At 43.7% G+C, this 19,629-nt stretch overlaps 1 protein-coding gene across 1 annotated transcript in view; it reads left to right on the forward strand.

Annotated features, from left to right (window-relative positions):
• Positions 1-4,413: 4,413 nt before the first annotated feature.
• Positions 4,414-19,629, forward strand: part of LOC111869399 (dipeptidyl aminopeptidase-like protein 6) — a 253,783-nt gene continuing 238,567 nt past the window's right edge. Inside the window, exon 1 of the mRNA XM_033753417.1 lies at positions 4,414-4,577. The gene's annotated coding sequence lies outside the window, so the exon portion shown is untranslated. The remainder of the gene's footprint in view (positions 4,578-19,629) is intronic.

Raw genomic sequence — 19,629 nt, forward strand, 5'->3', positions numbered from 1 at the left:
TGCTATAGTCACTGCCAGCCTTCATTCACTCGATGCAACTCAACAACTCGTAACTGCTAGACTTCAACACAATCTGAATACTCGCAACTCAATACTCCGCACTGGCGGAATCCAAGTCCAAGTCCAAGTCACATTGCTTCTGACGGTCAGTCAGTCAGTAAGTCTTGGTGTTGCGCCCCATCTGGGGCTCATGACCAGATATTTATTACTGTTTGGCATTTACGGTCTTGTTTTTGTAGGGCGCCCTCTCTGACGAGAGGACGGGTCTGCCTTTTGTATATGCTGCTGGCCCTTGCCAGTGCAGTCTTTCTCGGGTCTGAGTCCCTTGGGACTCGAGACCATATTTTATTTTCTCAGATTTGAGACTTCCCTTTTCGTCGCCACTTACGACTCGCAGGGTCACTGTGGAGGTGACTAATAGTGGAAAAGTGTTCGCTGCTCCTTAAATAGGCTTGGAAAGGACCACATTGCTGCTCGGTAACAGATATCAGGTATTGTTATCAGGTGTGTCTACCCACGCATTGCCTAGCAATAGACGCCCTACTGTTGCGTGACGTCACAGCCTTGCGGGGAGGGGTGTTTACCGAGCGTTGCGTAATGACTGGATGAGTGGGATATGTGACGTCACTCGCACTTCCTGTTGCGCAATCCACGCGGTCACAGAGTTGTCGCCTAGCAACGCGCCGATAAAATCCGCAACTCTGACGTTGCGCGCGTGTCCCGAGGCCTCCCTGGCTCAACAGTTCCTGCATAGAGCCAATACGCCTCATTATTTATGTATACACGTGTCTAAGATTTAGTGTAAAACTAATGTTATAATTATAAACATAAAGATAAATTAAAAATGAAAATATAAACACATTGAAAGTACAAGTAGGATAAGAATTAATTTATGTTGTATTTAAAACTCAGGTTAGATGCTGTGCTGGGTCACCTGCAGTGTTCAATTGGCGTGTGTTGGTATGCTGAAACGGGGGGTTGTGTCGACTGTCGTAAGGGATCGAACAACAAACAGGTGACTCTCCCTTCTCCTGAGGATGGAAACAGCTTCAGTTTCCGAAACTTAGTGGACAAATTCCAGAAACCGAACAATTCTGACTCAAATGCTACCTTCGAGATTATGAATAACGTTTTAGTCGCTGTGATACCAGATAAAAAATTAAAATACTAATATCCGGTCTCTTGCAGACAGACGTATTCATTTTATGATTCATTTAATGACACTTTCAATGTACAACGTCGGATTCGATTAAAAATAGAACAAACTCCGTGGCCTGTAGTCCGCGAGCGAACTATACCGACCGAGTGACCGCCGCTTGTCGGCGAAGTTAGTGCCAACTTTTTCATATTGAGGGTGTCCCGTAGTCAGCGCAACGGATCTCCACGGCCGTTATTCTCGGTTTTCTAGACCGGAGCCGCTGTTCCTTGAAACAGCTCCTCACTTATCCTCATGAGACTGAGTGGACCCCGTTCGAGACCAAATACTTCTCAGAAAAGCAGGTAGTGCCCGAAATCGAACTCGATACCCGTTAAAACATGGGAATATGCTATTTCGCGCTGTCTGGCAGACGCTGTAGAAACATGCTACTTTTGTGAAGCTCAAGACAACTCAGCTTTTGCGTATGTTTTTATACGCTCTATCTTGTGTCTCTCTTACGATCAACCTGTTAAACAGAACATAAGCCCTTATCTACCGAGTAAACAGAGTATCAGAGGGGCAGTTAATTTGGGGCGCATTATAAAGAGGGCTATGCATTTATTAAAGTGAATAAAATCTTTAGAAAATTCAGAATGACAGCAGTGCAGTTGTAGAACCGGATATGTAAGGTAGGCATGATCTGCTTTGCAAAGCCTGTACCGACAGACGACTTGTATATAGTGCAAAAGGAAGAATTTTCAATAACAAGCTACCGTATTTACCCATGTATAGGCCGCGTGCGTGTATAGGCCGCAGCACAATTTTCAGACAAATTATAGAAAAAATAATTTTCTTGGAATATTATTTCAGGAGTAGAACACCCTGTATTACTAATTATGAATATAATTTTTTTAAAATGAAGTGTGATTTCGAATATTTCGAATATAAGCCGCACCCCAGTTTTCCTCTTGAATTTCTGGCAAAAAATGTGCGGCCTATACATGCGTAAATACGGTATATGTACGATACGTACATTTGACGAAAGTCGAAGTCGAAATTTCATAAAGATGGAGAGGAGAATCATGAAATAACAAGAAGAATAAAACTAGCGAATAATGCATATTTCTCGTTACTATCAGTTTTTAGATCAAAGGATATACACCGAGCGATTAAAACAAAATTATATAAAACAATGATAAGACCGGTGCTTTATTATGGATGTGAGGGTTGGACGCTAAACAAGAAAGAGGAATCAGTCATCAGTGCTTTCGAGAGGATAATCCTAAGGCGAATTTATGGACCAATAAAAGAGAATGGGATATGGAGAATAAGACATACTTGTAATAAAGAGTTATACAAATTATATAAGGAGCCAGAGATCTCAGTGACGATAAAGCTTAACAGATTGCAATTGGCTGGGCATGTACAGAGAATGGTTAAGGAGCGTATCCCAAAGAAAATATTATACAGCACAACAGGCGGCAGGAGACGTGCTGGGAAACCAAGAACTAGGTGGATTTATGCGGTGGAAGAAGATGCCAAGAAGTTAATGGGCATAAGGAACTGGAAGAGAGCAGCACAGGATAGAGAGGAATGGAGAGTTGTTACATAAGGACTATGACCGCAAGGGTTAAGTTGCAACAAGAACAATCTCGGTTGTGAGCCTCAAGGGGTTTGGTGGTAACCGTCAGTCGTGAAGTATCTCTGACTCTCGCTCATTTAGAGGACTACTGGGGTTCAGTCCTTGTGCGCTATTGCTGTTAGAAGCTGGTAGCTCAGGCACGGGGTCAGTTCCAGAACCCAGAGGAAGGTGAACATCCGCCGTTGGAAGCCGCTGCCAAACAACGGCAGTGAAGACTTAACTGTGGTCATTTCTTCGTGTGTAACTACGAACTGTAAATTGTAATCACACGCTTTATTGAAGAGTCCAATTAATCCCGTCATCAATCCAAAACCAATCTATAGTCTCACTCTATAACGTGACAATATGTATCAAGAAACAGAGACATACTGAACCACAGTTACGTAATCTTGTCACGTGTCCTGATGAAGCGAGATGAGAACACCTCTGCAAGACTTTACCGCCACACAAACGAGGCTAAAGGAAATAAGATATGAAAACACGAGAAGAAGGAACGAAGAAAGATGACGATGTTACTGCATAATGTCTGGATATAGAGACAACCCTCGGATATCGTTAAATACTGGTCTCGGTATTACGTGTCACTTTGCGCGGCCCTTACAGTTTATATTGTGTGACCCAGCAAACTGTCTCACATGGTAAGGACTTCCATTATCTTACATGCTCCTTTCTAATCTCTGCCTGAAAATGACTGTTCAGATTAGGGGTTATCCTTATCTCCTGAGACCCACAGGACAAATTCTGGGATACTGGCTAAAATTAGGCCATGAAAGTTTCCATTTACATTCCACCGGTGGAGGGCTTTTGTGAACACGGCAATGAAACTCCTGTTTCCATAAAATTCTGGGAAGTTCTTGAGTAGCTGCACAATTTGCGACTTCTCAAGAAGGGCTCAGCTCCATGAAGTTATTTACTTAGTTATGGTTGGCTGTGCAGTAGCTCAGGCGGTTAGTCGCCGACTTCCCACCTCGGCGGCCTGAGTTTGAGCTCAAGTCAGGTCATGCGGGATTCTTGGTTGATAAAGTGACACTGGGGCAGGTTTTCGAGTATTTCTCATTCCACCGAGCCCCATACTCATCATCCGAGTCTGGTACAACAGGCATATTAGTGGCCGACGTACCAAGTGGACTCACCCTACTCTAAAAAAAAAGTACTTAATTATGGTTTAGAAATGATCCAACCGCCGTCTGTGAGCCGATTTGCTTCGACATCTCACCACCCTACGGGCCTCCAGTCTATTATAGTGATAGCTTTATCTTTTTACCTTCATGGTTTAGCAATAGCAAACGTGATGACGGTTACTTGAAGAGGGGACATGTAATTTCTTACATATGAGCAGGACCCGGATGGGCCCGTACACGTCCATCTATATGCATCAAGCCGAAAATATAGGACGTATCCGATATTTGATCTCGGCAACAAAACATGACGTCAGGCCATCTTGTTTTCTCAGTCTACTGCAACCGGAGTGCACTAGAGAGAGCTGCAGTTTTGGGGTTCTGCTGGCACGAAGAGGTTGTGGGAGGGGTGATGGAGGGAGAGCTAGTCCACGGCGCACGATGTCGGCCAGCCCAAGCAGGTTCCAGACGCCAGTTGCAAGTGAACCAACTGCCAGGGCGCAACGAGTCTGCGAGGACTGCCACGGGTTCCGCTTCGATCAGTCCAGCTAAACACCTACCACACCCCCCTTACGCCAGTCGCCCCTTGCTGTTACTACCACCAGCATCACTAGTGGCTGCACCGAGCATGACCTAGTCCAAAACACGAGTGATAGTGTTTGTCAGGCTCCGTGTGAAGGTTCGGTTTAAGTAGTGTTGCTTGTGTAATGGTTAATTTTATTTGTATGTGTGTGTTCTACCCTGCAGTTCAGAGATACAAAGAGTTTAGGTGATCTTATCTTGTGCAGTGTTCCTCAAATTTTCTCTTTTGTAGTTTCATGTTAAACGTGTCTTGAATTCAGGCACTGATAACAAATATTTGTAATCACTTTTCCTATTGATTTTACCGACAAAAGTTCAGAATACCCGCTCTAATGATCATTGAGTACAAGTCTGAGGACTGCTTTAAATGGAATCTTTGTAAGTACAGACTAATATAATTAAACATGTTTTACCCTGTACAGTCAAACCTTTAGAATCTGTTTTTTTTTTAATTCGTGCTATCGTTACCTTAAAAAAAAAAACGTATTTAGTGTTTATGTCTTCCTCAGGTATATATTAAATTATATGGCAAAGATGAATAATATTTATTTCAATTGTTATGCTTAATTTTACAATATATGGCTTCAGATGTCTGTGCCTCAGCTACATACATTTCCTGTAGTTAGGTTTTGTGCAAAGAATTAAACGCAAGACAGAACTGTTCGGTGTTTTCCTCCTGTCACTATGCCGAGTGATTCGTTCAGGATTCATGACGATCCCTTTACAAGACGGTTTCTGTGTAATGCAATATTTGTAGTATGTCGAGTGTTGTCAAGTTTTCGTACCTGATTATGATATGTGAGATCAAAATTGAGTTTTAAGAACATGTATCATATCCTCTCTTTCATAAAGAAAAGCCATTCCCTAGCTGAAATATAAATCTTTTAAGAATCACTTCAGAACAATTTCGTGTGGTCTGCTATTTTGAGGATCTTCGTGTGATAATTAGCTGGGCCAATAAGCGTTACCTGTTAACCAAGAACTGTCAGTAGGAGTGTCTCCAAGGCCACGAGGTAGTGGGGTTACGAGCCGAAGTTCTGTTCCCCTCTGGAAAATTCGACTTCGGAGCTCAGTCTCCTATCAGATTGCCACTGGGGGAATTTTTCTCGGAGTTAAAGCGGAAGAAGCGTGACGCTGACCACTTAACTCCCTCTAGTGCTGAGATCAATAATGGTGGAGCTACACCTCCATTTCCCCTACGTTTTTCTTAATTAACTAGACACAGAAATACATTTACGTGATATCGACAATTTAAGTTATTGTTTTAAATATGAAAAGGGAGTAATTGAATCTCGATGTTGGTTGCTGTAATTAAAAAGTTGACGTACAAGTTTAAGGTATTTCTTTAGCTGGCTTTGTACAGCACTGAATAATCAGTGCCGGTTACATGAGATACGAGTAGTTTGGTCTTGCATTTATTATAATTGAACTGGAATCTTATAAAATTTATTTCGTAGGCTTCGATAATCTTAATATAGAAACATTTCTCACAGTGGAAATATGATGCAGTCATAATGTATGCAAATGCGATGAACAGTTCTGAAGTGTTTCAAAACCCTGCGATTAAATATGGCTTTTGGAGTGCAGGTTCGTGATGGAAATACGAAAATAACGCATTCTGTAAAAACTTGCCATAGTTCAGAATAAATACTTACCGTTTCCCTTGTGCTGTATGATCACCAAAGGCTGTAAGTCTAATAGAGTAATTTCGGTAATTGCGTGCCTCTAAATTTAAGGCATGGAAACACGTTATAAATAAAGAATTTTTTTAATGTAATTTTTTTTAATGCTAGTGGGGTGGGACTAAGTCCCTTGTACTGCGACCACTTCTGGCCTATTGGACCAGCCCCAGATGATAGGTGAGGGTGATTGTGAAGCAGTTTGTGGAATGAAGATTGGCAGGGGAAACCGAAGTACTCTGATAAAACCTTCCCTTTGTCCACCACAAATCCCACTTAACCAGAACCTGGATCGAACCCAGGCCGCCGCGGTGAGAAGCAATCGATTAACCGCTTGAGCATGTAACACCGTGTAGTCCGGTAGAAATAAACCGAGGTTTCGGAGAAAAGTACTGCATCGATTTTCAGTGTCAATGAATAAGTTATGCAAGTAAGCAGGAAAAACAAGCGAAAATCACAGCTCTGATTACAGGGTCTTCGACCCCGAAAATGGAGGTAGAATGTTCCTCCGAAACATCGGTGGACTTATAGAGGAAAACACAGTATTCTTCATAGCTGCAGTACGAAATAGAGGAGGGAAGATTACAGATTGATTTTAAATATTCTGTTAGGCAGGACGGTGGATAGGCTGGTAAACTTTTGGTATCAGAGGCATTGAACTTTTTGTTTCTACTATTGCCTGTCTGAAACATCTCGGAGGGTACGTCACGCCTAGAGTAGGCAGCCTTATGGAAGAAAAATCCCCTGTATACAAAAACTCCGGTGTTCGGAATTTGGTTCCCAACTTTTCTGTCACTATCTCACGATGTGCCACGTCAGAAGTGTTTTAGGCCCTATGTGTATACGTTGTTCTGTATGACATGAGCTCTGACATGCGCGAAAATGACAGGCCAGTGATCTTGAGACAACTCAACGAACGTGACGCTAGTCACAGCGCTCGAGACACTGAGCTCTCCTTACTCGGGCGGCAAAGCGACTGTACATCTCAAGGCCAGAGCTCATGTCCCACTGAACCTACTGTATTTCATAGTCATTATTAGGTTGTTAATCTTACAGTTCAACTATATAAGATTTGGTTTGTGTCAGTAGACTCTGCCTGACCCTGTTGATGTGCGCGTTGTGTTTAGCTTGTCTCTTCCAATAGATATGGATGCACTCCCTTCTACCAGACAAGACAGCTTCCAACCACTCATCATTTTATGACGCATATTGATGCACGGAAATGCGGTACTGATATCACGATGTGCACTGCCGCCAGTTGTTTGAATTACGAGCTTAGGTTAACTGAATCCTGTGCCGTGCCATAGCTCAGGCGGTTAGTCGCCGGCTTCCCACCGTGGCGGCCCGGGTTCGAGCTCAGGTGATGTCATGTGGGATTTGTGGTGGACAGAGTGGCACTGGGGGAGATTTTCTCCGAGTACGTCGACTTCCCCAGCCAATTCTCATTCCACCGACTGCTCCACATTCATTATTAAGGGAGCCCAATTAGTGGCCGACGGACCAAGTTGACTCAAACAAACTCCACCCTAAGAAACTAACTTAATCCTGAACTGGCCGCTGCAGAATAAATTAGGTTGCCTACGAACTGGGATAAAGTGTTTTATATTAAATGAGATACAGTAAATTTATGTCAAGCGGGAAGGGTACTAGTGCAGAGTGCGCCTCTTTCTTCAGGGGGAATCGCCAGTGTATTACGATTTGTCTCCTATGTCAGTGTGTTATACTCCATGGTCACGCACGATCCTTTAGGTGATTTTCCGAGAATCTGTTCATGTTTAGGTCGCCACCTGTTCATAGCCTTGAAATTAGATGGAAATTAGTGGACAGTTTCACATTTCGACCCTCTTCTCCCTCGGGGACAGGGCCCCGGTATCCATTGCATAGGAAGCTGCGGTTATGGAAAAGAAATGATTTTGTGCGTCGACCTTGAATAGAACCCTGGATCTTTGGTACTAGAGCGCATAGCGTAATCTCTATACCAACCGAGCTCTTCCGGCTACACTTAACCGATAATAGTGTCACTAAAGTGTACAGAACCAAAACCTATTTTTCTTTTGTATTTCTTTCGGTTTCGGGTTTAACTTTTTATATTATGGAGTCACGTGTGTTAAAATTATCTTCTGAAATTCATTCTGAGTTCTGTTTCTCGTAGCACGAAACAAAGCTCGTCATAACAATGGCCAGGCTTGAGCAGCAGCTTGTATGAAGTTTACTTAATACATCACAAAAGTGTCAGCACTTCTGCTTTTCGACTACTTTCTCTGCATGAGACATATTGCAGCCATCAAAACAATCGCGTGGTGCAGGAATATGGAATTAAAGGAAACTCGTTCCACAAGCTTCAACGTCAACCTCCCTACACTGCGTTCACTTTATACCTAAAGGCATATAGCCACCGTCTGTCGAATGATAAGGGCCACGCGGTAGCGTAGTTGGTTGAGGCACTATGCTACATTTCGGAAAGTCGCCGTTTCGATTCCCAATGTGTTCATTGGATTTTTCAAATTTACCTTATCCTTCCAGCCGCACTATGGCCTTGGGGTCGACTCAGCATCTAACAAAAATGAGTACCGCGAATGTTCCTGGGGGTAAAGGGCGGCCGGCGCGTAAGGCTGACAACATCACGGCCATCTGTGAGCCGACTGTAGAAAATGTGGGAACCTCGACGTCTCACAAGCCTATGGACCTCCATGTCCTGTTATAGGGATAGCTTTACCGTTTCCGTTGAAAACTGCTTTGCTGATCACGGTACCGCGCAGTCTGAGGTATGAAATGTTTTCGCTCACTGGAACACTGGGATCATGAGTTCGAATCCCACTCGAGGCATGGATGTCTGTGTGCTTTTTTTCTATGTTTGTGTTCTGTGCGCAGGTAGCGGTCGTGCTACGGGCTGATCCTCCGTCCTAGGCGTCCAGCCGACTGTGTATAGATAAAGAAACTCAAAAGCGACAAAGGTCCACAAGGTCTATAGAGCCATAGACAGACAGCACAGAACTGCTTTCCATTAGTTTTAATGCCACAGCCTTCGGCGTAAGGCTGACGGAAAGAGAACATAGTACTTGGTGAAATAATGTTCGGTCAGTGGGTGCACATGTCTCCATTTTCTATAAGATCTTGTGGCATTTTTCAGTCATGTGGCTGTGAGGAGACAGCTCCACTTATACTGTCACGAGAAGGAATGACTCTCGAAGGGTTTTTGCATTGGATATCTGATTTATTGGCCACTTTAACACGCAATTCGTAATTACACTTAATTATATCGGCATCCCTAATTTATCCACTTTGCAGTTCATTAGAGCGCACGCTAATTCTTTTCCAGCCCGCAATGTCTTCACTGGTAGTTGCCTAGTAACGGCTCCTAAAATTGGCTGTGGTACACCTAGGGGACCAAAACACCTTGACAGGTATAACGACAATTTCTAACTTTTATAATTCTCATAGAAGACTATGGTATTATTTTCATTAGAATACTTTTTTCATTATGAGAACATTTAAATAGTGCGACATGTTGACTCATTACCAGGCAACGGCTCGATAAACACCCCGCCATACGAGCACACAACAACAGAACGAATGTTTATAGCTCATTGCTAGGCAACAGTCAGCGCGCTAACGGACTGGCGAGGTAGATATCACGTGGCTTGTTTTCAGTGTGGTCCGCCCCATGTCCAGTGCTTAGCAACAGAACTGTAAACACGTCTACAATAATAGAGGTGTTTTCTATGGAGTCTTGCCAAAGGTTTGTAGGGGACAGTGAAGATCGTTTGCAGTGAGTCATAGCTGAGAAGCCGCGAGTCAATAACACGAGTCCCTTTGCAGCTAAGGACAATCCAGGAGGGTTCAGCAGTTGAGTGTACAGGGACGAGAATGGAGCGTGTCCTTAGTGAATTGTGAGGATTTATTGAGTACAGACTGGGACAGAGGAGTGCAGAGTGATTGCAAACGAAATAACGAGAAGACTTCATAGTGATTTGAAGCGCTAGTTTCTGTGTTGAGACCCGTTGCCAGGAGATGACTAGTGAAGACTGAGAATCCTAGTGCGTGCCCAACGGTGAAGTGCAAATTGTGTAAATCAGCGATAGCGCTGTATTAAATGTACTTCAGAGAGAGAGTGGGCCGCGCCATAGCTCAAGCGGTTAGTCGCTGGCTTCCCACCGCGGCGGCCCGGGTTCGATCGCGGGTCTGGTCAAGTGGGATTTGTGGTGGACAAAGTGGCGCTGGGGCATGTTTTCTCCGAGTACTTCAGTTTCCCCTGCATTTTTTATTCCACCAGTTGCTCCACACTCACCCTCACCTATCATATGGGGCTGGTATAATAGGCCAGAAGTGGCCGCAGTATAAGAGACTTAGTCCCACCCCACTAGCAATAAAGAAAGGGCTATTGGAGGAAGTAAACCGTAGGATACATACCGAGCATACGCAATACACATAGAAACACACAATATGATTAATTAATTATTAAATTATCCTCGTAACAGGTCGTGGAGGCCCATAGGGTTGTGAGACTTCGAGGCTCCTACATTTTCCAGAAAATCGGCTCATAGATGGCGGTGAGGTTGTCAGTCTTATTCGCTGGCCGCCTTTTACCCCCAAGAAGATTCCTGGTACTCATTTCTGTTAGAGGCTGAGTCGACCCCAGGGCCATAGTGCGGCTGGAAGGATTACGTAATTTTAAAAACAGATTGACCTCATCGGGAATCGAACCCACGAACTTTTTATAGGCCTATTACGTTATTTTTAATTTAATATAGTTTTCTAACCACAAAACCTTAATGCGTCAATATGTCAAACAGTTCACAATTGTGCACAGCCATATGGTGTCCGTTATATCTGGACATCTTGTAACAAGGGTTTGCCGTATTGCGAAAGGCACTCAGAGATACACAACAGCGATGAACACATTTGTAAACCGTGCACTCAAAACTGGAGTACACCTGTCATCTCGTGTTCGTGTTTGTACAGACGTAATCGCTTTTGGTTACGTTTGGAATTCAGCAGAGCAGTTGGAACGTCCCCCGTATTGGATGGCCGCTTAACGAAATCGATTGGACTCTCGTTTGTAGGAATGCGGAGAGGATAGATCTCATCTGTTGCACTGCCTCAATACTTTGCATGGCCAGCTCGGGCCGGGCAGCAGCCACCTGAGGTCAAGGCGAGGCTCCCTAGAGAACCTCGCCGAATCCCGGTTCAAACCGCTTCAGACCAAATTTCGTTCCGATCCTCGCTGGTTTATTGTCAATGAGAACGCAGTCCCAACGTCTGTAATGAATCCGTGAAGCATCCAGCGAGAGCCGAACCGCGCAAAACATCGTGGATTGTATACGTTTTGCTTGGCAACGACCGCGAAATAAGCGACTCTAGAACAGCCGTTGCTAGGAAATGGCTCAGTAGGCGTTACGATGTCATATCAACAGACACAAACGAATCAATGTTTTCTACGCTGTCCGAGCCGCGATGTTGTAAGCTGAGTGATTTAGTTTTGAGTGAGAGAACTACTAAAGTTCAGTCGTTGTCAGGTGTTGCTGTGAGAAGCTGGTAGCTGAGATCGGGGATAGTTCGGAAAAGTAGAGGAAGGGGTTCGTCCGCCGTTGGAAGCCGCAACAAAGTAACGCAAGTGAAGACGTAACTGAACACTAATGTGTGTGTAGTCACGCGCTGTAAAAAAATTCCAATAAATAAGGTCAACATTCCAAAACCCGTCTATAGTCACTCTGTCACGTGACAGTATTTCAGTATCCTCTTGCACTGGCTAATCATCTAATTCTTAACGGCACTGTTGGAGATGCAACTTCTTGTGTTGGTACACTGGCGGTGAGATAAGTGTCATGTATTATAGTCGTTTCATCTGCACTAAGTTTTGACCTTATAAGTCCACAGGCAGGCAGATTGTTTACGTAAGTAATATCCTGATGATGGTATTATGTTACTGAAGAAACAACGTAACGCATTACCAGTTTACTAATATGGCAGGAATTTGTACACGATGACTGAACCTAAGAACATAGTCGCTGTAGTGCCTGGCTGGAATCGGAGTTCGAGTCCAGGTAGCTTCAAGATTCTTCTCGTCTCCAAGTCGTCCAGACCGACTCTGGGGCCCACCCAGCCTCCTATCCAATGATTATAGGGTGTAAAGCGGCCTGGGCGCAAAGCTGACCACTCACATACTAGTGTCGAGGTCAAGAAAACGTGGATGTATACCTCCACTCCCACATACGTCTTCATGGCGCAGTGCTCAGTTAGTTAAGCACAGGGACAAATGTAACTCTGCTTAATGTTATAAGAAATATTTTGTTCGGTTCATAAGCTATACTGAATAATATAGAGTTTTTATTCGAAATTTAATGTCAGTAATACAATGTGGCCGACCGTCCGAACTGCGGGAGTAACGGGACTGTGAGGTTCTGAAATGTTCCGGAAGCAGCCATGCTGACAGTTCAGTCAGATGGGAATACACGATTGACCACTGCTCGTACTTAGTCGTCGGGTTCTCATTGCAGTGGCTAGAGTTTAGTCGCAGGTCAATTAATTGTGGCGTTTGTGGTGGACGAAGTGGCACAGAGGGAGGTTTTATTCGAATGCTTCGGTTTGTCACGCGAGGTCTCCTTCCTGAAGTGATTCATTCCTGTCTTCTGTCTTACGGAGCCGGTGCAATGGAGTTCACCCTGGTCCGAGTTTGGCCTCTGAAGTGTTGAGACTGGTCATAAATATGCATATAAATTAGCGTTATGGGTTCTGTTCATCACATCTACTAACTTGGCCTCTGTTCCAAATTTTGCCAGATTTATCCAACTTGGTTTGGAGTATGTACATACAAGTGCTATTGGAAACTGCACACAGAATATGATCTGTAATTGCATTATTATTAGTAATATTAGTAATAGAAATTAAGGGGTTCCGGATTAGATGAAGCTTCTTATTTGATAATCTGTTTACAATTACAATTAAAATTACTCAAAATAGCGTCTTCCAGTAACCTGGCTAGTCCGTCGTCTTCTGGTTCTTAGTTGAGCTGGTTTCTTCTGCTTTGAGCTATGCTCCTTTCGCCTCTGATCTGTTCTCAGCTGAGTCTGAGTCTTATATTAGGACCGGCGGTCAGTCGGCCGGTCTGTCTTGGCATAAAGCACCCATCTGGGGCTTACGGCCAGATTTTTATTACTGTCAGATAGTTGCGGGTTTGTTGATGTAGGGCGCTCTCTCTGACGAGAGGACGGGCTGTCATTTACAATTGTTGCTGGCCCTCGTCAGCGCAGTCTTTCTCGGGTCCAAGTCCCGCTGAACTCATGACCATATTTTACTGTCTCAGATTTGAGACTTCCCTTTTCGTTGCCTCCTACGACTCGCGGAGTCACGGTGGAGGTATTCGACCCCGCCTCCACACGGGAAAATGTTCTCCTCTCAAAGTCAGAGTCACATTGCGACTGACGGTCAGTCAGTCACAGATATTAATTATTACCGTTTGACAGTTACGGTTTTATTTTCGTGGGGCGCCCTCTCTGACGAGAGGACGGGTCTGTCTTGTGCATATGCTTCTGGCCCTTGCCAGAGCGATCTTTCTCGGGTCTGAGTCCCTTGGAACTCGCGACCATATTTTACTCTCTCAGATTTGAGACTTCCCGTTTCATCGCCTCTTACGACTCGCAGGGTCACGGTGGAGGTATTCCACCCCCTTCTCCTTTCTGTTCTGGTCTCTTCTCTTATACTCTATCGTCGGACGAACTAGAAGACACCTTGTTCAAGGGTTCCGTTTCATATGTTCTATGCACCGGTAGTTAGTGTATTTATTACCGCGGGAACCACACTAGTTCTGTTTCTTATTTCCGTGGTAACGTCTCTGTATGTATGCGTTTTCGCGTGAACATGTTTGTCACCCACACAACGATGCGGAACCGTGGATACCTAGCCGTTGCCTAACAATGGACGTCTGCTTTGACTGAGATATTGTGGCTGTTAGGCGGCACGCCACAATATGCATATAAATAGCATTATGCATTTTATTTATCACTTCTGTTAGCTTGGCCTCAGTTCAAAATTTTGCCAGATTGATTTAAGTTGGTTTGGAGTATGTAAAAGTAATATTGGAAATTGCATATAAAATCTGATCAGTAATTGTATAATTCTCAGTAATATGTATCCTTTTTCATAAAAATATATAGAAGAGAGTCGGCGCCGTGACACTTTACACTATTAAAATAGAAATTAGCATATTTCAGTAGTAAATTATAAATGTTGTGGCACATATGCCCAAAGCAGGAACTGTGGAGGCAGAGAAACAGCCTTTGCTAGCCAACGGCTCTGACACAATATTCGTTCTAGGCAACGGTCGCGAAACATACGAAGACACGACTTCCGTTGCTAGGCAACATATTTTTAATAAGCAAGAATATACGGCCGCTGTTAGGAACAGCCAGGTTAACACGGATACGCATGCAACAGAAGAACTGTGTTTCTACGTGGTCCGCGTCCAGATGTTATAAGTAAGTGACGAGGTTAGGGCTGTAACCAGTTTTAAGGGAATCTATGAAGCGAAAACTGGGAGGTTTGCGTGAGATGGCCAACATCATTGAAGCTAGTTGGTTGTAAGGGAGCCTGTGAAGAGAAACTCAGTCGGTGCAGTTGAGAGTCAGCGGATAATGAAGTGAGCACAGAAGCTGAAGTATGTCCACTGTTAGGAGTCGTTACCAGGGAACGACCGATGAAGACACAGCAGACTGAAAAGACTTAGCGTGTGCTGTAGTGAATTGTAAACAGTGGAGATCAGCGATGGTGCTATAATTAAGTGTAGTCCCTAGTCGTGTGTTTTAAGTGGATAATAAATCTAATCTCCAATCATAGTACACCTCACAGTATTTTGAATTTAATGTTCTTAGGGCCGTAACTATGAAGAGTACAGTTTTGTGAGTTATAACGCCGTATATTTCGGAGAGATGTCGACATTTCGGAGGAACATATCCCGTGATCGAATTGTAAGCCAACTAAGAAAGCATCAAGCTCACCTCGCCGACGGTTTCTGTTGGATTTTTTGCTTGGATCATACTTCGGTCCTTGTAATGGAGGAGAAATATTCCTTCGTAACTTCTGGATTTCTCCGAATTACGCGAAGATACAACCAACAAGACGCCCTGTTCAAATTAATAATATAATATTACATTAATATTCATGGATGCAGCCCAAAAGGAAATCGAACATTATTCCCCCTAGCGCAAAGCAGAAAACTGAATAATAAAAGCATATTTTCACGTGTATCCGGGGTACGCGTGACTAATAATTGTGGATTCCAGATTTGATCATTGGGTTTATTTGAAGCCACTATCACATTACATTCGGTTATAACAGTTCACACACCTTGCGCCTCTGGTCTTCTGGAATTCTCTCGTATTCTGGTTCTTCTTCTGACTTCTGGCTTTACTTCTGAACTTCTGGTTCTTCTTCTGACTTCTGACTCCACTTCTGAACTGACGACTTCTCAACTACCCTACTTTTATCCCTGCTAGGCGGCTGCGACAGGCATTAACTTTTTGAAGACTTCTGTTTTTCATTTGCGCGGTAACAGTCTGCCTATGTACGCAATGTCGCGTGAACTTGTTTACAGTTGCCGTCTAGGCAATGATGTATTCACTGCGCCTTGTTGTAACAGAAGGGTAACTTCCGAGCCGTTGCCTAGCATCGGACGTCTCTGTTGTGCTTTTCTGACTGTGCATTTCTGGCTTTCAGGCCGCACGTCACAACATGTTGCACATTTTTCAATTGTATAATATATATTTCTTTATAAGGAAGGACTTATTATCATGAATCATCCTTAATAAGTTGCGTTGTTTACTCTGGAACTAGCCAAGGGCAAGGAAGGACATGAATGTTTATTTAGTTTTAACTTAAGGACGATGCCAGTATTTCGGATTACACAGCTTCTAATTGTAACAAGTTATTGAATAATGAATTAGAAAGGATATGGAAGGACGTGGTCACCGCTGAATTTGAGGTAGTATCCTGGGATTTTCAAGATGATACTCACTAAGAGCAAGACAGGTCTCAGGATAGCTGATGTTCCGGCCGATATTCGAATAGGCTACATTCAGAATATAATTTCGAAGCCTTGGGTGCGCGCGATGACGTAGTTTGTTTAGGCACTTGCTGTAAGCCAAAAGGCCGCGTGTTCGAGTACCGATGAGGTGGATCTTTTCAAATTACCTAATCATTTCAGCCGCACTATGGCCCTGGTATTGACTCAGCCTCTAACAGAAATGAGTACCAGGAATTAATTAAATAATTTTCCTGGGGAGTAAAGCGCGGCCAGCGCGTAAGGCTGACAACCTTACCGTCATCTTTGAGCTGATTGTCTGGATAATGTGGGACCCTCAACGTCTCACAACCCTATGGGCCTTCACGGCCTGGTACAAGGATAGCTTTGCTTTGCTTTACTTTTAATCCCCAGGTCTCGGTACTTTAAAATTCGTGACTGTATTTTGTTGTTCCATGTCAGGTGGGTCCCTTGTCACAATGGCATGGCGCTTCGTCACGTTGCGGATGTAAGAGACGGCCTCTATACGGAAGTATTATCACGTGTATGAGTGACTAAAATGGGGTATGGATTGGTGATTGATTTATGTGCTACTTATACACACACCTCGGTACTGCAATTACAGCGCTATCGCCGATCTACCCACTTCAAAAATCAATACAGAACACGCTAAGCCTTAGTCATGTATATTCTTCCCTAGTCGTTGCTTGGTAACAGATCTCAACAATGGAAATTCTTCAGCTTCTGTGCTCACGCCGTTACTCGCTGGCTAATACTACTCACAACTGAACTCATTCAAGTCAAAGTCAAAGTCACATTGTGACTGACGGTCAGTCAGTCTGTCTGTCTTGGTGTGGAGCCCCGGGTGGGGCTCATGACCAGATGCTACTTTTTAAATGGAAGTTACTGTCCTGTCCATGTGGGGCGCCCTCTCTGAGGAGAGATCGGATCTGTCATTTGTCAGCCATATTCGATTGTATTAGTCCATTGTCACTATGTACACTTATTTACAATTGAGTCTTAATATCTAGTACGCATAATACATACAAGACCTCTGTCAGTCTAGGCTGAGTACAGCAGACTATTCCCTAGAGAGAGAGAGAGAGTTACTTTACGACTGGCGGTTTACCGCCAATCAGTTAGTCTTGGCGTCAGGCCCCTTGAGACTCACGACCAGAGTTCTTTTTTCCAACTGAACTCCTGCGGTAATAGTCCTTATGTAACATCCTCTCTGACCAGAAGATGGATCTGTCTCTTATGAATACATTAGACCTTTCGTCAAGTGTATATTTCGCACATATAACACGTTATCGAAAACTCTTCTTTTGCTGTACACACAAGTCCTCTGTCAGTACAGGCTTTACAGAGCAGATCATGCCTAACTTAAAGATCTTATGCTACAACGAAAACTTAGTCATTTGAACGGTCATAAGCTTGACCACCGCCAAATTTAAGTCTCATATTTTCTGTGTCTGGCTTCACCTTGTCCTATACCGCGAACATTTTTATTATCATGATTTTGTATGACTTCTGCTTGTCTTCACAATTTTGTTACATAATCTTATACATACGGAAGGTTGAAAACCGTGTGCAAATCGCGGACTGGCGTGTACCTTGGAAAATTTCCAATGGTGTGCAAAACCTTGTTTGGCATGCGTTGCAATTTTAGGAGGTAGGTGTCTGCCGCTAATTCCCAGGCGGGACAAGCGTAAGTCATTGCTGATCTGATCAGTGCCTTATAGAGGGATAGTTTAATGTTTGCGTTTAAACTGTCACTTTTGAATAGGGAGTAGATTCTAATAAATGTTCTGAAGGCCTTGGCTTCAATCATTTCTATGTGAAGTCTCCACGTAATCCTCTTATCGAAGATTGCGCCCAGGTATTTTACATGATTGACGAAGGGGATATTCTGCCCATTCAATGTAAGATGAGTCTGAGGGGGCCTAAGTCTAGGGGAGAAGTAGATTTCCTGAGTTTTATCTTCATTGATATTTATGTTCCAGCTATCACACCACGTCTCAATGACACTGAGACCTCGCTGCAGCTTTCTGAGACATAACCCTCTTTGCTGTCTGTCGCATATATATAAGTGTCGTCAGCAAAGAGACCTAGATAGACATCAGGTGTCTGGGGCGTATCGTTTATATATAGACTGTACAGTGTGAGGAAGAAAACAGAACCATGTGGCGCTCCTGCTTGTATATCCCTTGGTGTAGACATTTCACCTTCTAATGAAACTCTGAATTTTCTATGAGAAAGGAAACAGCTAATGAGCCTGATTAGACTTACTGAATATTGTAATGCAGATAATTTATATAGCAAGCCAGTGCGCCATGTTTTGTCAAAGGCTTTTTTAATATCCAAGAATACAACAGCTGTAGACATGTTATAGTTGAAATTTAAGGTTACGTGATACGTAAGCCTCATACATTGAAGTGTCGTGCTATGACGGGCACGGAAACCAAACTGGCTTGCATTAATCAGGCCTTTTTCTTCAATGTGCCTTTGAACTATTTTCAGAATAACTTTTTGGAATAGCTTGCCTGTTGTGGACAGAGGCTAATCGGGCGTAAAGTTTGAGGAAATTTTGTGTCGTTACCGGGCTTCGGTAACGTTACAACCTTTGCTTCCTTCCAAGGCTTTGGAAAATGGGACAGTCGAATGCAGTGCTTAATTAAATGTGTCAGATGTAGCAGTGGCCTTCTTGGAAGGTGCCTAAGGCATTCGTTTCGAATACCATCAGTCCACAAACCTTTCGTAATCTTAATGTATTTGTTAATTTATGTATGTCACAAGTTCGTACTTTCCCCAACGGAGTGCCTTCTACAGATGCAAGCAGAGCTTGGACTGTAGTCTCCACCTGTCGCACATGGGGTTCCTCACACAGGTCATGAGATGCGAACTGGTTTTCTAAACAATCCGCTATCACGTTGGCTTTCTCATCAGGGTGATATGTTATTCCTAAAGGTCCATGAACAGCGGTTGGTGCCTTTGGTCCATCCCTTTTCATAAGCGATTTCGCAATAGGCCACAGAGCTTGAGGTGTGACTTCACAGTTCCCTAGTTTTGTTTCCCACGGTTCTAGTGCCTTTCTGCGGGCCATTCGCCTGATGGTTTTGGCGACCCAATTGAGTGCCGTCTTACATACTGGATCCCGAGTTACTTGCCACAGTTTCCTTAACCTCCGCTTATGTTTCAGCAAACTTTCCAGACCAGGTGTGTCCTTATTAAGGTCCGAGGGTGTAATTTTGCTTGTCGATGGCCTATACGCGGAAGCTATAGAGGCAGTAAAGTAGCGGGCCGCTTTATCGGCTTCTTCCTCTGAGTTAATTTGGACTCTAGGTGAAATTAATTCAGAGGCCAGGCTTTGGAACCGCTTCCAATCTGTAAATTTGTCAACCGGCTCCGAAAGATTCTTATTTCTAACATGATCTAGCAAGTGGAAAGCGATTCGT

Source organism: Cryptotermes secundus, unplaced genomic scaffold (genome assembly GCF_002891405.2).
Source record: "Cryptotermes secundus unplaced genomic scaffold, Csec_1.0 scaffold692, whole genome shotgun sequence".
In the NCBI taxonomy this organism is placed as follows: Eukaryota; Metazoa; Arthropoda; class Insecta; order Blattodea; family Kalotermitidae; genus Cryptotermes; species Cryptotermes secundus.